Below are 21,814 nucleotides of genomic sequence, written 5' to 3'. Positions count from 1 at the left end.
GGAATGCCTAAAGGGGAGTGTGTTGGCTTCTGGTTAACTGGTGGGGTACAGCAGAAACTCCTTTGTTATTGGCTTGGTGAATCTAATTATAGAATAAGCCACCAGTTTGGGGGGATTGTTTGCCTTATTTATTGCCCCACAAAACTCTCCTAATCATCTGCTCAGGGGTTCACCAAGAAACTGACTTCTGTAGTAAGCCTTACTCTTTTGCTCCACTCGCTTGCTAACAGGATGGATTAATCACTCAGAGAGTTCAAGCACTGGACTGATCACAGATCCAAGGGTCCCAGCCATGTGGTCCCCACAAAGACACCAAAAAAAACAGACTGGTCTCACCTGTTCTCTACAAGGGATCCAACACCCAGCCACACAACCTTCACAGAGAGCAAACAAACAAACAGACCAAACACATAAGTCACAGAGACCCTCTATCTCCAAGCACAAGATCAGCAGCTATCCCCTCCAAAACTCCCCCGTTTGCCTATCTTTGAACCTTGGCAAGCTAAGAATATTGATTTCTATATGGGTAAATGTAAGGTCATATACATCTAGGTAAGAATAATGGAGACCACACTTCCAGGATCATAGAATCATAGAATATCAGGGTCGGAAGGGACCTCAGGAGGTCATCTAGTTCAACCCCCTGCTCAAAAAGCAGGACCAATCCCAGTGGGAAGCAGTTACTCGGAAAGAGATTTGGGGACAATGATGGATAATCAGCTGAACATGAGATGCAATGCTTGGATGAAAGGGCTAATGTAATCCTTCGATGTTTAAACAAGAGAATATCAAGTAGGAGGAGGGAGGTTATATAACCTTGGTATTTGGCACTGCTGGAATACAGTGGCCAGTTCTAGTGTCCACAATTCAAGAAAAGTTGGAGAGGCTTCAGGGAAGAGCCATGTGAATTAATAAAGGTCCGAAAAACATGCCTTATCATGACAGACTTAAGGCACTCAACTGATTTAACTCAGAGAAGAGAAGGTTAAGGGATGATTGGATCACAGTCTACACAGGTATACAGTCTCTCTATCTACCTGGGGAAAAGCAAACTGATAACAGAGGGATCCTCAATCTAGCAGACAAAGGTATAACAAAATCCAATGGATGGAAGTTGAAACTAGACAAAATCAAACTAGAAATATGATGAATATTTTTAGCAGTGAGGGTAATTAACCTTTGGAACAATTTACCCAGAATTCTCCATCACTGGAAATTATTAAGTCAGAATTGGATGTTTTTCTAAAAGATATACCCTTCAACCATAGCTATGAAGCAGGAATTAAATCAGGGAAGTCCTATGGCCTGTGTTATGCAGAAAGTCAGACTAGATGATCAAAATGTTCCCTTCTAGCCTTAAAATCTACGGATTTGTCTCTAGTTTCGGGGTTATTTAGACCAGTGGTTCTTATTCTTTTCCATACTGTAACCCCGTGTTACAACAGAAAAAATATTTCAGAACCTCCCTCATATCTAGCCACAAAGAAAGAGAGGGTGGCCCTGCCCCCCAGACTGAGAATCCATGAGTTAGCATTTGAGATAAGTCAGTGTAGGGACAAACATTTTTATAGAATAAATCAGAAGCCTACCAAGTTACAAGGAAAGGGTTAGACATTTCTTTAGAATAAATAGCTACTGTAACTCTTGTGGCATCTGATGTACAATCTATGCTTTGGATTAACATTTAAATAGTCATCACCTTTTCCTACAGTCTGCATTTATGAAGAAAACACATTTTCTACACAGGAATTTTCAACAATGGCATTAAGTATTACTGGCAGACGACATAGTTTAAAATGATATACCAACCTATATGATGAATGAAACAGTTGTTAGTCTGCTCTGCTTCTTTCTAACAGAAGGACAAAAAAAAATCTTATGCGCAATGGTAAAAAAAAAACTTAGAAGGTAATCTACCTTATCGAGATGCAAAATTTACATGAAAAATTGATATAACAAGATTATTTACATTCTTTAGTCATTAAGGATAAAGAGGGTGCTTACTGACCTATTTTTCTAAACAACAAATTGAAAATCCTCTGTGATAAAATCTCTCTGCACCGTGATTTCCACTTCTGTCAGATACTACAGAAAAATGGCGTCGACTTGGCATATCTATCTACTCAGTGACTGATTTGTGTTCTTTGCAATTTAGATACTCAGCCTCTCTTTCAACTCTACATGTCTATTACATTTGCTACAAATTGTATTAAGGGAGCATGTGTTTGGGGAGACTGGAATTATAGCCTAGAAAGCCAGATAGCCCAGGGAGATTGTGTTTCTCTACCCAAATGTTTAGAACTAGGGCTGTCTGGGTTGAATTTGGAGCTATATGGAATTTGTAGCCAGGGTATTTGCTGAGTCTAGGTCTCACTCCTGCTGTTGTAAAAGGCTCTGAAGTCATATATGATCTCATTTACTCAAGTATTATAATGGTTAACTCCACTGACTTAAAATATATATATTATTGCATACATACATATTTTAAGCAATGGAATTACACCACCATAACACTTGAGTGAGTGAGATCAGAACTGGCTCAAGAGCCTTTTACAGCAGCAGGAATAATATAACATTTAATGATATACAAGGATGTAGTGAGGAACAATCAAGCCCCCTGATAACACTTTTATAAACTTTGCTGGGGGCAAGGTTTTGCAGTATATCTTGAGTGATACAGAGTACATGTTCCACTTAGTACTCAGATCACATTTTCTATGACCTTTTCTCTGAAATTTGGTGCCACTGATTTTCCATATTATAATAACCACATGCAGCTCAGTTCTCAAATTAACTACTCTGGAAAGAAGAAGGGGTGAGTCAAACCTGTTGATCCAGGAAGTTTAGCTATTATAACCTGATGCTTACATTATTAAGCTATCCCATCCAGCAATAAGATTAGGGTAATTAATATGAGCGCGAACACGTGGAAAAATAACAGCAGCTTGTACACTGTTAATGTTAATATAGCCTAGGAAGTTCGTTTAGGATGTGTGATGGTTCAACAGGTGTTCTAATGGCAATCAGTTGACCAGTTTATGGGAATGACTACCACAGAAAATATCAATGCAAAGAGGGGAAAAAATTAGTGCAAGATGCTTGAAACATCAAGATGCAGTAGCCAGGACAGAGCTGCTGATGAGTGAGCTCAAGCATACAGTATGGAGATCTCGGGGCTGAGTGAAGTGTCATGGTCAGGAAAGGATAATAAAAAGACTGGAACATACGCCATCTGGTATAACAGAAGGGAGGATGGGAAGCATCAACAGGGAGTTAGAATTGCTAGGGAAAGCCAGACGGTGAAAGCATTGATTAAGATTATTTTCCTGATTAGGTGGTACTCTTTGATTTATCTGCTGGTGAAGGAAGAGCAACAAACATTACTGTGCAAGAACTGTGTCTACCAGGGAGCCGAAATTGAATCTGAACCTGGGAAGGGCAGAAATTCTGCACACAAAGTTGGTAGAAAGGGTTAAGCAGAAGCCGCAGTCCCTCATGGAGAAGGGAAGGCTTCACATACCAGGGCAGAAGAAACTGCTATAATTTGTGGCAGTATAATGATTCACATCTCTCTAAAACAGGAAGCAGGACGTGTGGGGACACTGAGGAGCTGTGGGGAAAAACACAAAAGCAGCAACAGTATCCGAGACAGGAGGAGAAATTCTGGAAGTAAAGAGGAAGTATAAGTGATCACTTAGGCCAAAAAATATTTGACTCGGGGCCAAATCAGCAACTGGTGTAAACTTGTGTCACTTTCATGACTTCAATCTATGCCCATTTACACCAGCTGAGGATCTGATCCATTATTGAGGTGATAGGGGCTAGAAGGTGGACGAGTGAATGTAGTATTAGGGAATCAGATTAGAAGCAAAGAGACTGCTAAATAATACACCCGAAACCAATGAAGAATAAATGTGGGTTGGAGCAGTGCAAAGACCATCTGGCACTAAATTTATTAGAGTAACTTCAATACCTACCTAACTGAATGGTGCCACCTGTTGCAGATGAGAAACCAAGAAATAAAGTCAAGGAATTCAGGGAAAGGAATTGCAGAGAACACTATCATTGGCATCAAACTATCAGTGGGTAACATGATATGCCACTAAAAGAGGGAGCAAACCAGCCACGAAGGGAAAAGGCACCAAAAGAGTGGCAGGGAGATACAGAAAAGGGCAGCAAGGAAACCCACAAGGGCTGCCTAAAATAAAACACTGACAGTATATTTGTAAAGCTCAAGAGGCACATGCAGTACAATGGGACCTGTGGACTCTGATGACACAACGTTGCTCCTCTCCTGACACTAAAGTTGTGTGAAAAAATCTCACTACCCCAAACTCTGGAGAAACAAACAAACAAGCAAACAAGCCATGCCTTTAGTGGTTTAAAATAAACAAGCAAAATGTTCTAAGCTCAGCTTTTCCCCCAAAACCAAAGATGTTTTATATAACTAGAAAACTACAATTTAAAGAAAGTCCTGGTTTTCGCATGTGAATAGTCAGAAAATGAAAAATGGTAGATTTCCTCAGTTTTAGCCACCAATAAACACCCCTTCCCATTCTTCTCTGCTCACAAATCTCATCAGCAGATTTTGACCAACTTCCATTTTCACTAATTAAACTGAATACAGGTTAAATATGACATATATAGGTTAAGTACATTGCAAAATACAATATACAGTCAGATACACTGATGCAACAGAATAGACAGGTATAAATTCACATCCCTTTTCCTTTGAATTAGCTGAATGGGAATAGCACCAAATATTAAAAGTATTACATTCTTCTATTCAATAAAGTTGTGCCGAATAGAATTATCACCTTGAAATTACAGGGTAAAACTCCCTATACAAAAACAGATTAAAGACAAATTAGACTGTGGGCCAGGTCACTATGATTGTTAATTAGTGATAATGGAAATACAATTAGCATAATGAGTTCCAATTACTGTGTATGGAGAAATATGAGCATACTGCTTTCATAAATCTTGGTTCCAGGAAAAATAAAATGCATCTGGTTTAACAAAGCATGCCCTTCTCCTCTGCACAAAGCTTCCTGGTAAATATCTTTTTATGAAGCTAAACCTTTCTTCTGATGGGTTGTGCTTCAGAAAAAAATGCGACAGAATGGATTACCCTGTCTGATAGCTGAGCAGTTTTGTATTAGCTTGGCTTCTGTTTTAAGCTTCCTAGAAAATCTTACCATCTGTTTTCTCAATCCTGGGTTAAACAACAGAAGACAAAATCATAGACCATTACATCAAATTTACTTATTGTCTTTGAAATATCTAGGGTTTTCCCCCCATTTCCTCTTTTTCTGCTTCTGATAAACTGTGAAATTGGAAAGCCAATTATATTCACATATTTACGCAATTCTGAACAGCTTTTCAAAACTCAGTTCAAAAATGAGTTGATGAAAGACAACAGCTTTACAAATAGCAGCAGCATGTCTGATGGTTACTTAATGAAGATATTTTCTACAGAGTCACTCACCACAGTGCAGATATTTATTTCCATACCAACCTGACACCTTCGCAGGTTTGTAGGAACAAAGTTGCTAGATCTACTGTATAATCCACTTGCCTAACTTTTAAGAACATTATAGGATTATAAATACCTTCCAGGGCTGTGTGTGTTTGGACTTCAAGGGAACTCAAATAAAGCCCAAAAGAAGTGTGCTTGTAAACCTGAATACACAACACTACTCAAGTTCCTGTAGAACCCAAATTTTTGACTGCTAGCTGGCCTACTCTTGTCTTATGACTGAATGGAGGTGGGGATAGCGTTCTCCTTCAGTTCTGGCACAACCCATCTATGAGTCCAAGAGCAGAAAGATAAAGGCTAGCTATGTGAGGACTGTAGTTTTGGGTGTGCATAATTTTAAATGGGTTTCCAAGTCCTTGCCATTTGCACATGACCTTCAGCCTCATACCAGAGGGGAAAGCGGGCAGAGAGAGAGCGAGAGAGTTAGAACTCTTATGGATGAATTAAGAGAAGGGAAAGTAGGGATTGCTCAGCCAGTCATCCAGAACTGCTTGTGATATTGGGGTGCATTAGATTCATACTGGGGAGCTATAAGGGTGATAGTAGGAATTGTAAGTAGAAGAAAATAATGGATGGTTCAACGATAGATGGACTTTTTTTGACATCTGGTAAACTGCAGTTAATACAAGTAAGACTGTTTATCTGCACCATGTGGACTACATGTGTTTATCTGTCTAAATGTAAAGGGAATTCTCCTCTCTCATGATGATGATGATGATGATGATACTTAGCACTTAGACAGAACAATCAGGCCAGGCTATATTTGGGGGATTGGAAGGCCCAGAATATAGCCATGCTGTGATTCAGCCATGAAAAATACCATGGTAACAACCATTTGCACTGTATTTTCAGCCCCATAAAGACTACTGAAACACAGGGTAATGGTTATTTGGCAGGGAATTCAGGAAGGAGCATTGAGAATGGATAGCAGCCTGCTCTGGGACTTCAGCTTGTTGGGGTTGGTTGTGGCCTGTCTCTACCTACAGCTACTCAAGGTGACTGTGTGAATTCTGCTCTGTGATGGTGTGAAGAAGAATCCAATTGACGATGAGACCATTGCCTTCATAGCTGCTACCTGTTTCATAGTTTGAATAAAGTTACTTTCATAGACAGTTATCTACTCTGCAGATCCACTCTGCCTTGTGTCCATATTGGGTACTTTGGCAAAAAAAAGTGGGCAGAACTAGCATGGAATCTCTCTCTGCTCATGTGGAAAGTGTGAGCAAAACACCGGGAGAGAGTCTTACGAACGTGCACCACTACCATACCACCACATAAAGCCAGGTCTGGTCCTTTGGTCCAGCCTGTCCCCTGCATTACACCACAGCTTGGGGGGGAGAGGGAGGGGAAAGGTGAAATCAGAAATGCCTTTCTCACTGGGAGTAATGCTGCCACCATGGCTTTTTCCACCCTCCTGCCACCACCCTTTCTGCTTTTGACCGACTCCCACTGCCCCTATGACAAATATTGGGTGTGATCCTTCAACCCTTACTTATGTGAACAGCCCTTCCTCTTGTGAGTAGCTCCATCATCTTCATATAAATTCATTTGCATCAGTAAGAAATGCAGGACGGGGCTATAATTATTACCTCAATATTTATTCCTATTAGGAAACACTATTCCTATTAGGAAACATTCCTCCAGAACCTGGAATGGAACCCAAGAATCTTGAGTCTCACCATTCCTGGGCTGTCAGCAAATACCTGTGAAACCCACTAGGAAAGTGTTTGTCTCATCCCCATCCAGTCCACATAGTGAATGACAGCCTACTATTGCCATCAGTTACTCTATTAGCTCAAGAGGCAGAGGTCTGTAGGATGGATCTGAGGATTCCAACCCTGCTGATAAACCGTGTGGGTGTCAATATGATGCCACGTGATATTTCAGTTTGTTCTTTTGCAAACCTAGGAAATTACATACATACAACCAAAAGTACCCACTACACTAAAAGAACATTATTAAGGTAAGAGCCCTGAGGAAAAAATAATATCTGATTATGTAATTAAATACTGTATTACAATATATACACACAGAGAGGCTGAATAAATTTTGCCCAGACAACTTTAGTTGCATTTCCTAACATTTGCGTGCTTGTCTTTGCAATTTTAATAATTTTCTTTTAAAATAGTTTTGTGTGCATAATTATTTATATTTGTATTATGGTGGACTTAGAGGCTCCAATGAAGTTTGCTCTAGGCATTATGCCTACTCATAGCAGAAGACAGTCCGTACAACAACAAACTTACAATATAAATAGACAAGTGAGGCAAAGGGTGGGAAGGGAAATGGAGGCACAGAGCGGTGAAAAACTTCTGTAGCAATATACCGAGCATATCAGTCCTGAATCCCAGTCCTGAGCCCTACCCACCAGACTACAATGCAACTAAGTCAATAACATGTGGTTTGCGAAAGCAACCAAAAACTAGCAGTATTTGGTTGTGGTTGTGGATTGAATAGTTTTTCCTCATGTGGCATTTTCTTACTGTGGCTGAACTGAAGAGTTTAGTGGGACAAAATGAAAATGAGTCCCTGAGTAAACCTAACACTAATACTGACAGCAGCACAGCTTCCAGTGGTCCAAATTCTGCTCTCAGTTACTCTGGTGTAAATCCAGAAACTCCATGTTACTCTGGATTTATAGCATTGTAACTGAGAGCAGAATTCAGTCAAATATTTCCATGACCCAAATGATCTCAATCTAAAAACCAATTCTATATGGCAAGGGATACATACAGTCATCACTTCCAAGAACAACTTTCAAATAATAGATCTGTCCATCTCTTTGTGGGGGAACTGAAGAAGAGCACTGTGTAAGCTCAAAAGCTTGTCTCCCACCAACAAAAGTTGGACCAATAAAAGATATTGCCTTGCATCTCCTTCTGTGCAATATTCATGGTTGCTTAGTATAGTAAATGATGTCATAAGCCGACATAGGTTCGATTAATATAAAATTATTAGACGAACTTGTTTTCCTTAAAACTAGTCCACCAGTAATAGAGATAGACATAATACATTTTGACATAAGTGATTCTAAATTGCATTCATTATAGTTCTTTTGGGTATAAACTACTCTGCTTTGTCACTATGTGGAAATTAAAGCCAACCATAAAATACTTTAAAAACCCTCCACAAACACAAGTGTTAGACCTCCACCCCTCATCTCCATCGCATGCTGTTCAATGAATACTTACCATTACCTGCATATCAGTTCTCTCTTACATGCTTAAGTATTGATAGATTGCATTGATCTATTCTAAGACTAGCTGGAACCTGTGACATTTGGCCAGTGATTGGTAAATGAACTTGGAATATTTCACCCACGCAGGTGAGATTACATTTTATTTAGACTGAATTTGTTGCACCCTGTAAACCTGATAGATACTGTTAATCTTTTCAGCTAGCTCCTATGGGTAATCACCATAGAATACTGACTCTCTATTGTAATCGCTGAGTTCATGTCACCCAACATAATTATGTACACTCTATTGGAATCTATGAAATAGGCAAGTTGGCTACAAAAGCACCTTTTCCCAAACTGCTTTCTGATTTATGTTGAGCTGTCAGGGAGCTTATGGTAGTACTGAACTCTGTTTAGAACTTAAAAGACATGAAACTTGGCAGATACTGAACATAACTCAGATTTAGCTATTTCTTGTTTATTTTTTCCTCTGCAGTATCTTCAAAAAGAGATTAGCTAACACATTCAGGGGAATGGTGTAAGGGATAAACTAAGTGCAGAGTTTGGACACGGCGTCCTATGAGGTGTCTTCTAGCCCTAACCGCTTTGATTCTGTGCTTCAATGGTACATTTTTCAACTGTGCCTTGATCTTTGATGACATATTTTTAACTTAGTAATGTTCTTTCAGACTGCCTCAATACCATAAAATTGCATTATTCAATAAAAGAAAGACTTGTCAGGCCCCATCATGCCTCAGCCATTTCAGATACTTTTTCTATGGGCAACTGTGGTGTTATTTGCCAAATATAAATGAAACCCAGATTATTAATGACTGCCCATCAGGCCACATATTTTAATGCAGGGAGTTCACTATTATTAGGGAGACACACACACACTCCCAAAATCTACCCTAGTTAGTGTAAAAAACTCCAAAATGGCTGACGCGTTCTACCATATAGAAATCACAAACTTCTAAATTATAGCTTTTGCATTCTTCGCCTTGGATGTTTATGGCATTTCATACTATTCTCTTGCAGGGAATATTGTCTTTAAAGGCCCTGAGCCTGCAAACATCTCTCACGTGCTTAATTTAATACACATGAGTAGTCTCACTGAACTCAAATACTCAGTGAGCTGGTTGTGGTTCCTTGAGGAAACATAGCCTAAAAACTATGCCAGGTGGTACTGGATCCCCAGCAGCTGCCTGCCTCTTGAGAGGAGTCAGAGTGGAGTAGTGCTCTGGCCATGCCCTGTACTCAAGGATAGGGGCTGGTACAGGAACATCACAATATAATCTGAGTATTCTCCCACACAGGGGAATTCTCAGCTGGTGAGATCCAGCCACTTCCAGCCCATTTGTACCATCAGTCTGGTGCAAACCGGCCAGAGTAGGCAGATAATCTGGCCCAAGGTTTCTACCACAACATTAACTTGGCTGTACTGACCCTCTGCTATATTTTACATTCACAATGTCCTTGTTAAATATATGCACTAGGGAATGTGGCCGAGGTAATGTTGCATTAGAAAAACTTAAACTGTTACCATTTTCTGAAATTTAAGTCCTTGATTTTTCAATCCTAACACTGCATTCATTCTGCTTTTAGTAGTGAATAAATTATTGTGTTAACTGGATTGATTTAAATGACACAGGTATCAGTTTCAGTTCATGATCTATTGGCTGTACTGTGTATTAAGGCATTACAGACTAAATTCTGCCCTTATTGCTCTTGCTGCCACATGGAAGGCCTGGTCTATACTTATAGGTAAGGTCAACATAGATACAGTGCTCAGGAGTGTGAAAAATTCACGAACTGACCTAACCCGCAGTGTAGACACAGCTATGTCAATGGAGGAATTATTCCATTGACCTAGCTACCACCGCTTGGGGAGGTGTATTAACTACACTGACACGAAACAGCCTTCCATCGCCGTAGGAGGCGTCCACAATATGGCGCCATAGCAGCATACTACAGCAGCTGTGATGCTGTTGTGCCCATAGTGTAGACATGCCCTAAGTCAGTGAAGAATTTGATCTCACTACCCTAAGCAATTATTTCACTCCTTCCACTTATTTTGATCTTGTTCTTCCCTAAGAACTAGAATCCTGTTCACTGGAAGAAGTATCTTTGGGCATCTCCCAGAATAAGGATTAGGATTTACTAATCTACCTCCTCCCCTTTATCCTAGATTCCCTAAAACAGCCTTTTGGTAGGCTTGTTTAGTATTCGGTTTTAGCAAGACTCTAGTGTAATATCTCTGCACTGCAGCCTTTATCTATGCCTATATGGTATTTCTGATATAACTCTTGCCCTTGATACACTCTGGTGGATCTATGCTGGTTTAGAACCTTGTGCAAGTGGTCCCAGCAACAGAAAGGTCCCTGGGTAAAAAGTAGTTGAACTTTTTGTTGCTGCAAGTTGGGGATGTACAGGACCAGGGCATTCCCCAGAGTAGCCAGTATTTGCTAGGCAGGAGCCTGGCAGGAGCCCTTGGGGATGCACTAAATGGTATTCCCTGGGCAGCCTCATATTAAGCTACCCAGCTACAGTCCAAAGCTATCCACCTTCGCAAAAAACCAGAGGGAAGCAGCAGCAGTAACTGAACCTGCCATTCGCCAGAGTGAGTGTCCCTCTGCTAGAGCAGGGAGGTATAATTTACACCTCTACGTGCCAGCCCTAGTGAATCTTGCCCAGTGACTCCTAGCTCAGCTGAAATCTCTATATGTTTATCTGCATGCTTTTTATATCACACAATATTGTTTATCTCTGTGGAACAGCCCTTTTATGTCTTGCTTTCGTGATGTTATAGATGCACATCATAATATCATAATGAAAGAAGCACCGTGCTTAGATTATGTAAATATTTTAATGATCTAGCAGGCAAATAACAAATTTAAGAGAAATATAATTATCTTTAAATCCCTTACATTGTAAATGTTTGCTTTTAATCCTCCACATAACCTTATTAAAAATTTCAAGATGGATACATTCTCCCATTGAATCTGACAAACATCTGGTTTACAATAGAATCATGCGATGAAATTCCATCCAGAACACCATTTGCTCTTCAGTTTGTTTTCACCCACTATCATTCATATCACAGAACTTCTGTGCTTTGTCTGGGACATAAGACAGTACAACAATATTTTTTTATTAGAAATAATGCATGGTTCTCTCTTTTATAGAATTTAAATTTGCTATCTCAGGTTATGTGTAGTCAAATATATTGACAGCCTCCCTTGTGAGTTCTGCTGACACTTGGGTTTAATTGTAGTGAACTTTGAATTCCCATCTTAAGGTCAGTTATTAACTATTGATGGATTCTCCTTTCCTCCACTTAATGTTAACCAAGATAGATGGGAATGGCAAAGAAATTTTTCAGAGCCATAGCTTTTGTGAGATATCTTATACTCCTCTCATGTGACAAAGCAAAAGCACTTTTCTAAAGGTAGTGATCATTCATACTCAGAAAGAAAATGGAACAACACAACACACCACTGACTCTCTCCTTGTGTTTTTCACACTGTATTACTTTTCCAGAAACAAAGTCCCATATGGTACTCATTAGAAAAGAAACATTTCCTTGGGTAACAACCTTGGATACCAACCTTGAAAGCAAATGAAGTCAGTAGGCAAAAGAACGACCAGTGCGCAAACACACTAGCAAGTTACGCTGATAAACAACTCTGCTGTTTTGGGTTTCCCAGAAGGAAAAAAAGTACCCCTCAGAGATTTATAAACACATACATAATAAATGGGAGGCTGAAGTTTAAACTGTTATGAAGCATTCTCTACTCTGCTTCCGAGATCCTCTGTGATTTAAAGAGATGACATTTACTGTGTGCAGGCCTATTATTCAGAATGACTGTTTGTGTATAGACAATATTTTAAAATGGCTTTCTGTAGATGAAAAATTCTTAAGTCAGAAAAAAACAGTTTAAATAGGTAACACTCTCCCAGTTTCGATGGCTATAAGTCTCACTGCCTTGCCATATGAAAACTGCAGGGGAGGGGGAAGCCTGTATGCACCATTCTCCCTCTGCCATCTTAGCAAACAGGAGAACTGGGTTTGAACCCACACACTCATTGCAAATCTGAGAGTTAAATGAAAGAATGCTGTAATAGCTTTCCTATCTCAGAACAGAGTGGATGCAACAGTCCAGTCCAGCTGCTGACACTGACAATCGCTCAGAGTGAGGATTCCATTTTTATACATTTTAACTTCTTTCAACTCTGCAATGTAAAAAATGTTATTAATGGTGGGTGAAATCTTGGCCACGCTCAAGTCAATGGCGAAACTCCCATTGACGCCAAAGCGACCAGGATTTCACTCATTGTCTTTAAATATAATTGTGCAACCATTGCCTAGATTGGCCCCTTTGAGATTGCTTTGACCAGTGAGACTACTTATTTATGCAAACATATCCATCTTTATTATCTTGTGTTCCCCCAAAACACACACATACACACACACACACTCCACTCCAGTGTCCACTTACCTGCTGTGCCTCATGTCATAATCTTAGACTGTGATCTCCCTGGAGATAGGAATTGTCATTTGTATGGCGCCTAGCACAAAGGGGCCCGGATTCCTGACTGAGGCCTCCACACGCCGCAGTATCACTAATTAATAGTAATAGTAACCAGAATTAAATAAAACACTTAGGGCTTGCTTACAACACGAAGCAGCAAGCAGGGGTGTGACTCTGCCCCACACAAGCCTGCCATGCACTAAGTGTCTGTGTAGACCCTGCTGAAGTACCCTAACACTTTGATCTACTCCTGTTTCAAAGCAGGACAGATCAAAACACTGTGAGGAACTGCTAGTGCAGAGCAGCAGGGTCCACACAGACACTTAGGGTATGTCTACACTGCAATGCTCAAGCCTAACCACCCTTGTATCCACATTGCTATTGCACTAACACAGGGATGGGTCACAGGAGTCTTCAGGCCTGTAGGATCTGAGATCGAGTCAAGCCGGTACCCAGGGCCTGAGCCCTATTGCCTACAGCCAGAAGTATCCCACAATTCCATCAGACAACTGGCCTAGTCCTCTCTATCCTAACAATCTGCAGTTCACGTTATTGAAAATGGAACTCACGCCCTCTTCCCTCCCCACCCCCCAGGTGAATGGCAGCTGCTCAGGTCAGTGTTAACCCATTCTCTTCTGATCACCAATCTGCAAGAACAATATCAGAAAGCCTCCTGGGTTTGCAATGGAGAGAGAACTGATCAAGCCTTTTGCAAAGTGAGCTACTTCATGGACATGGGAGCACAGCCAGATTTTGGTGAATCTCTGGTGCAAGGCCAGTAAACAGTAGATTTCCGCAAAAGCACTAGGAATGACCACGCATATCAGCAGATAACTAAAAAGCTGGCAGCTCTGCAGATTCTTCTGGACAGATGATCAGTGCAGGGAGCAAATTAAAGAGGCTGAAGAGCAAGTACCAGAAGATCAGGGACAAGAACCGCAACTTGCCAACAGCATGCCCATTTTATTATGACTTTGACCAGGTTCTGGTCGTGATGACTTGATCAGCACGGATGGTGCCCTGCTGGCTCCTGCATGCAGCATGGGGACTAAGGGGAGCCAGCAGCAGGCTCCCAGTGAGGAGAATAAAGTGACTCTTTTAATGAAACCAGTCCCAAAGCAGGCTGTGGATCAGGATCAACAGCAAATTCTCGGTCCCTAATCTGAAGAGCTGTTTGATTGCCTCCCCCACAACGAACAGCCCACAGCTGAGCCTGCAGAGAACCCATTAGAGACAGAAGCCACCCCAGAGCCCGGGTGTATGACTCAAATTTAAGGTTTATTATTACAGTAATGGGAGGGATTTCTGCTGTAAGAAGCAATGCAAAAATGATAAGCCCCAGGTACCAGCATTTGGCCACTAATGGCAGACCATATCACAGCACCTAGGCATTCCTTCCTCCCCGTCTCCCCTACCATGTGGACTTGGAATTTCAAACATTCATCAACAGCTATAAAGGTTATTTTAACTGTTACATCACATGTTTGCTAGGGTCAGTCTTATTTTCCTTTCAGTAAAAAGAAATTTGCCACTCTGCAGTCACTCCTCCTGTGTCTATGGAGCTGCCTGTAAATGGTGAACTGAGTGTTCATGTTTGGGAAATGGTATTCTATTTCCAAATCTAGTCCATGTCAGTTAGAAGTAATCCAGGCAGTCCGCAGGCCACAAAACCATTTCTCCAAAGTACGAGCGGGGTGTCAGTTTTTCCCCAGAGCTGTGCTGGGTACAGAATGGAATAAAGCTTTAATTTATTTATTTTAGCACGTTTGTGTAGAGCAATAACAGGCGGTAAGCCATGTGTGAGCTAACAGCATCATGCTCATTCCCTCATGGATTTTGACCCAATCCTGGCTGCTGAGAGCTGCAAAATTTTCCTGAAGCAGGAACTTCAGATAGGTAGTCACACTGCAGGAAAGAGCATCTTTCCCAGGCCCCACAGATAGCTGACTAGCCCACTCCACTCACCAGTGTGCTGTTCGATCACTATACATTTGAATACTTCAGCTGCATACAGTGCAGGTTTCCCTCCAGCAGCTTGGAATAATATCTCCCTCTGTGACTAGGTCATCACAAGAATAGTTATGTCTTCCCAAGTAGGAAAGGCCTGAAATGACAGAAAAAGCCTTTTGCAGCAAGGGCGTTACACATACCTGCCCCCCACCAACATATGTCAGTTAGTTATGAAAAAAATTTTAAACAGAAAAAAGTGTACAATTTTAAACTTACCGTTATCTCGGCACTTCTGTCACTGCGATTAACAAGGCAGTGTCCAAAGACAGTCTGAGGACTGAAGCATCCCCTTCACAATATGTGTTGGTTCACTTTAGAAACGTTATATTTTATGTCCTTGAGATTCCACAGTAATTAATTCTATGCTTCTCCACTGAGCTTGTTCAGACAATAACTCTCTGTTTCTTGCCCCATTTCAGGATCCTCAACTATACTGCATGCTGTTCTTCAGGAACTTGATCCCTGGCCCATGTACCTTCACAGACCATTCCAAAAGGAAACATTTCCATGATGAAGTTATGATCGACGTTCTCAAAATGGCAGACCAGCGGGTCCAGTACCAGAAGAAGAGGGGCAAAAGACTGGAACAAAGTCATACTGACAGGCAGAAGGAAAGGTTGTGGCTCACCACCCAGCTGGAGGACAGGGTTTCAGCAGGGGACCAGGCACTTACAAAGCAGTTCCTGGTACAGGAACAGAAGCTGAGGTGGGAGGATAGAGCCCAACAGAGAGAAAAGTTTCAGCAACTCCTGACCATTGTGGTTACAAGAGCTCCTGCTTCCTCCCCCACACCACAGCAAGATCACCCTGCAATGTACCTCAGCGCAGCAGTTGCTAGGATGTCTCCATGTTGGGGCAGCCCATGTATTCAGGACTCATGAGCGGCAGGAAAACTTCCTTCTTCCAGCCCTCCCCAGTGGAAATCTCCAACCCCCACATTCCTCCACTGCCCAGTGAGGGGAAAATGTGTGGATGGGAAAGGAGAACTTGGGCCAGGTGACAGGTAGTGGTATGGGGATTGTGTCAGGTATTAACTGTTTCCTGACCTTGTGTGTGTGTGTATGGTTTTGTAATGGCAGCTGGCCTGCCCAAGACCGAGTGTTTTACTATTTTAAGACCTGTTTACAAATAAAGCATGTTATGTTTTCAAGAAATGTTATTGCTATCACTGTATCACATCATACAACCAGGATTTGAGTTATTAAAGCTAAAACATCTTGAAGAGCAATGAAGCATTAGGACACAAATAGTAGTCCTCTATTTAGCTAGGTACAGCAATTAACATTTTAATAAATTCCATCTGTACACCCACCCATTCATCATGTCATTCAGACTCACATTGCATGGCAATCAAGGCCACACCTCTCCAATGCACTGCCTCCCCTCCAAAAAAATAATGAGCCACTTTCCCCCCACAGGTACATTTGTACAGGTACTATTCCCCCTCTTCCCTTGGGCCATGCGTGTCCATAATGTGAGAACACAAATAACCCCTGACTTCCGCTGCTCAGATGCAACCAGCTCCAGCAGTGGTGGCTGCACTATCCGGCTGAGGGAACCAATCCAGTCTCCCCTCACTGGCCTAGGTCCATTTGGGTGAAAATGGCTCACCTCTGGCTTCACAAAGGTTGTGAAGAGCACAGCAAGCCAAAGTCGTGCAGGCAGCATTGATGACACTGGCAACCAAAAGGATTGTAGGCACCTCCAAAGTGATTTTAATCTGCCAAAAGCACATTCAACAACCGTTCTACACCTGCTTAGGGTGTAATTAAACCTTTCTTGCCAGGGCCTCTGAAATCAGGGCACAGTTTCATAAACCAAGGCAAAGGGGGTATGCAGAGTCCTCCGGAATAACAGTGGGGATAGTAACACATTTATGTCAGTGTCATTTGGTGGGAATAGTGTTCCAGCCTGGCCATGAATATAGATTCCCGAGCAGTGAAAAACTGGCATTGTGGACTTTTCCTGTGCCGCCCACAATGACATTCATAAATCTGCCTGTGTGGCCTACTAGTGCCTGCATAACTGTGGAGCAGTACCCTGTGCAGTTCATGTACACATGTGCTCCTTGAGTAGGGCAAGCAATGGGCCCATGAATCCCTTCCATACCCCGGCACAGTTAGGACACCCCATTCTCCCAAAGCCAGCAATTGCCACTGGGATATCTTTAATGCCTGCCACCTTCTCCTTATTCAGGACAGTACTTAAGCACATGCTTAATAGCTCATTGACTTAATGGGATGTAAGCATGTGCTTAAGTACTGACCAGAATAGAGGAGTATAACTGAATGCCTTTATGTTTTGGTGTCCAACTTTAAACACCTATGACCAGATTTTCAGAGATACTGAACATTAGCTGCTGCCACTGATTTCTGTTGGAGCAAGATTGCTAGCACTTCTGAAAATCAAATCACAGGTAACTTAAGTCAGAAAAGGTGAGACCTAATTTTGGTCAAACAATAGCTCAGTTTTGGACCTCTATCACAAATGCATCCAGACTCTGAGATACACTCTTTGAAGAGTATAGACATCCAGAAGGATCAACATTACAACATAGCCTGCTGGCAACCTTCCTAAAGCTTATATTATTCCAAACTTTACACCGTGGAGATATGAAGTCAAAATCAAAACCATGGGCTACAGTTTTGTAAAGAGCAATAGGGCAAAATTTAAAATAATGACCAGGATGACAATTTGGAGCAAATTGTTATTCTGAATATTTTTTTTCAGTTAATAGGTTAAAATGACTATTTAATAATCAATAGCTGATCAAGAAATATTTCAGCTAACACCTATGAAAATCAGCAAAAACCAAAAAAATTTATCTTCACATCTGAGAATTTCAAGTTAGAAATGAAAAAATATGTCTTTCTTTCCTCTATAAATCACACACATTCTGATACATAATATTTTAAAACACATCATATGAAATATTAGCAGTTCAAAACAGATTTAATAGGTTTTAGGGATTTCCATTGAACAGATAATTTATGAGAACTTCTGGTTTTCTTTGCTTTATTATAAGTGTAGAATGGAATATAATACCATTTGTGGATCATGAAACAGAGAATAACCCAAACTTTGGCAGCCATTGCCATAAAATGCACAGCCCTCAATCATCTGGTTTAAAAGACTTTCCTAATTGCAGAGTGTGCATCTTAGCTATTTTTCCAGTTATGCCAAATTTATTTAAAACATAATATTACACTCATAATTTATACTTTTTATTAATTTCTTCAAAGCCATCACTTTTTTAAAAGAAAAAACATGCAGTTATAGGTAGCTTTTCTATCAAATGCTGTTTTTTAAAAAATAGAAAAGTAAGTTTGACTTAAAAATGGAAAGCTGAAACTCAAAGAATCTAGGAACCTAATGCTGGAGTCTCTTTTCCCCAGTTATGCACAAGTAACTCTCTTAAATCACTTAACTTAAATGAGTTATACTCATATTATGAAAGGGAGACTATTCCTTGTGCCATACTACTATGGTTTTAATCAGCAGAAGTACTCAAGCTAGTTTACCGTCAATGTGAGAGAGAGGGATCTTCCAGCAGAATGATCTCCATCCGGGGCCCTCATCTTTGGAAACTACTTCCCACCACAGTCCTAAGTAGTTCAGGTGTGTTGACTTTTAGGGTGTGTTGTAAGGCTTATCTGTTCCTTAAGCTTTTTGGGGAAGATGTGGCGAGATGGAGATTGATTTTTGTGAGATAAGGGAGTTTTCTTGGGCTTGTCTTTGAGGGGGCTGCTGGTGTATTAGATGTTGGGTTTATTTGCTATTTGATTAACTGTTTCTTTTAATCTATCACAAAAGCACCTACAATGTGAGATAGGAACTTTTTTCTATGCATTACATATTGAAACTAATTAATAAAAAAATCATTCAATTGGTAGTTTATCATTGGGAGTTCAGGGCCAGATCAAAACACTCCTGTTCATTTCAGTGGGTATTTGATTATGCTCTAAATCTCTCTCACATTGAAGTCAATGTCAAAACTTCTAATTACGTCATTGGCACCAGGACTTAGCCTTGCAGTAAGCACAGATGTGTCATCAGAAGTTCAATAAAATGAAATTCAAGGAATGTATATTTGTTAGAAGTATGTGAAAATATGAAGTGGGCAGATAGAAAAAATCTGAAATCAACTGTCTGCAGCTGTTAAAAATGAGCTGGTGTCATGTTGGTAACCCTTTAAAATAATGGCCTAATCATTATTAATTCCTTCGATATTTAATGTAATAACATTAATCATGATGAACTCATTTGGTATTAATGTGAATGTCAGACATACTTCTTCACATACATGCACATCATTTTGGGATTAGAACTTCACTATATAATTTTTTTTCATCTCCTTCAAAAAGTGCTGAGAGCAGTTGTTTCGTGACATTGACAGAACTATACACAAGTTTGTTCATAAACTGATCACACTTACCACTTATACATGGCCATAGTGTACAGTTGCAAAGCCTTGTACAGTACATACATTAACTCATCAATCTTCAGATGTAGGTGATAACAGCACATTTCACAGATAGTGTGAATGGGGGAAAAGTAGTCTGGCACTGGCAAAGATGATTAAAGCTCAGGGGCTCGCTGCTCCCAACTCCCAAATTCACTGTGTTAGAGCTTGCTGGCAACTGTTATGGGCCAGATTCACAGCTGGAGTAAACTGGTGTCATTCCATTGAAGCTTATTTATATGAGCTGAGAATCAAGACTTCTACTCAGCTGCCGTAATTCAAGGATCACTAGCGAATGATAATTTGTGACTATCAGATAAAGAAGTAAGGCCTGAAGATGTCACATGAACACTAAAATCACCTCAAGCATAGACTAAGTATTTTCTACTGTATCTACTTAGCAAGACACAGTTATTAGTCCAATGTTCCCCCACTTCCTCTTAGCTCTCAGAGAAATACATTAAGAGAGGAGCATCAATTACCTGAATATGGAGGGGCTTTCCAATCAATGGAGGGTGATGATGTCTGAGAGTGGGGAGGCAAAGTTGACACCTAAGGGTGAATGGAGCATGAATTTACATTAGCAAATATATATGACAACATCTCTGAATCAAAGAAATGTAGGCAATATCTCCCTAGTTTCTGGTGATTATATGTGCCATTGGACTAATCACAGTATTTGTTACAGTATTTTAATTATTACAATATAATTCATAGGAATGTATTGTCACAGACAGACAGCACTTCCCATTCATATATGTACTATATTGGCTGACTTTCATTTCTGAATAGCTTGGCATCTTGTTAGTTAAGTCATTCTTTTAAAGCACAATATCCATTTAGCTCCTATGCTCTGAACTTTATTCATTCATTATTAACAGTGAAAGCCAAAGTGCATGAGAGAAGTTCAGTCCTATCGGTATTTCGGATGAAAGTAATGTCTCGGTATATTAGTGGTACACACAGCACTATCATACATAAAATGCTACCCAGTCCTTCAACAAAGCAGCCGTATCCCAGAGTCTAATAGGATCACTTACTTCAATGTGAAACCACCTTCTTTGAAATATTTGTTTAGATTTCATAAACATATGAAGGTTCTCAAACTCAGACAAAACCTCTAGCCTTCAGCCCAAGCTCTGACTCTAAAGAGCTTTCTGTTCAATAAATCAGTTCCTGAATCCAGGATTTTTTTTTCCAGTTTCCTTTTTTTTTGATAAAAATAAACGTCATCTGGTTTTGACTGTAGATAATGAATCATATTAAGCATTTTAAAAGCACTATTCTCTTTTTGAGACCTAATTTCAGACCTATTAACACTTTAATGTGAAACAGAAGCACATCATTTCATTAGAAAAAAATAAGGCCCTTCTTGAACCATATGTTGTTTCTTCCTTTACAAAAAATGCTTTTGAAATCCTAGATTGAGCAGCATCAGAGCAGAATGTACATTTGGCACAAAGACATTGCATAGGTGAACAAACCTTACATGAGGGGGATTAACTATTTATTTCATACAATATTAGTTTTTTGGCAAGCCCTCTTTCACGTTCCTTGCGATAATAAATGACCCGGCTTTAAAAATCAACTATTGCAAATCCTTTTGGTAAAAAATGTGAAAAGCTAATACACCATCTCTACAGAGTTGCCTTTGATTGCACCAAGAACAAACAGCCACTTCTTACAACTGATTCAGCAAATTATGTATTTATTAAATAGGTAAAACAAAATTATAGCTGTCCCTTTTCAATATTTAAATTTTAAAAAATGATAATGTCTTTAAAATACACAAAACATGAATGCAGGAGCTGGTGTGATAGGAGAGAACCTTATTGCACATAATTAACAGATACAGAATGTCTGGTTACTAGTAATTTCCTTCTAGCTGAGTAAGGAAATAATTTAATCATGTTGATCAAATTAATCCCATGAGCTCAGTGTAACATTATGCTTTTTTTAAAAAAATCTGCATTAACTGATAAGAAATCATGGTGAAATCATGGTTCCCAACCTTGTTTAGGTATCCCTAATAATATTCAAAAAACTGGTGTGACTATAGTAAATGGCTTTATCCGGCATTTCAGCAGCACTAT

The 21,814-nt window shown here is 40.2% G+C and overlaps 1 long non-coding RNA gene across 1 annotated transcript in view; it reads right to left on the bottom strand.

Moving 5' to 3' along the window:
* LOC311518898 overlaps nucleotides 1–21,814 on the bottom strand; it is a 254,283-nt gene that overhangs the window by 122,070 nt on the left and 110,399 nt on the right. Inside the window, exon 2 of the long non-coding RNA XR_014711134.1 lies at nucleotides 20,204–20,273. This is a non-coding gene — a long non-coding RNA (uncharacterized lncRNA). The remainder of the gene's footprint in view (nucleotides 1–20,203; nucleotides 20,274–21,814) is intronic.

The sequence above is a fragment of the Lepidochelys olivacea genome, assembly GCF_965140295.1.
Source record: "Lepidochelys olivacea isolate rLepOli2 genome assembly, chromosome: 3".
NCBI classification, from domain to species: domain Eukaryota; kingdom Metazoa; phylum Chordata; order Testudines; family Cheloniidae; genus Lepidochelys; species Lepidochelys olivacea.
The sequence above is the reverse complement of the archived record's forward strand: the minus strand, read 5'-3'. Positions and strand labels throughout refer to the sequence as shown.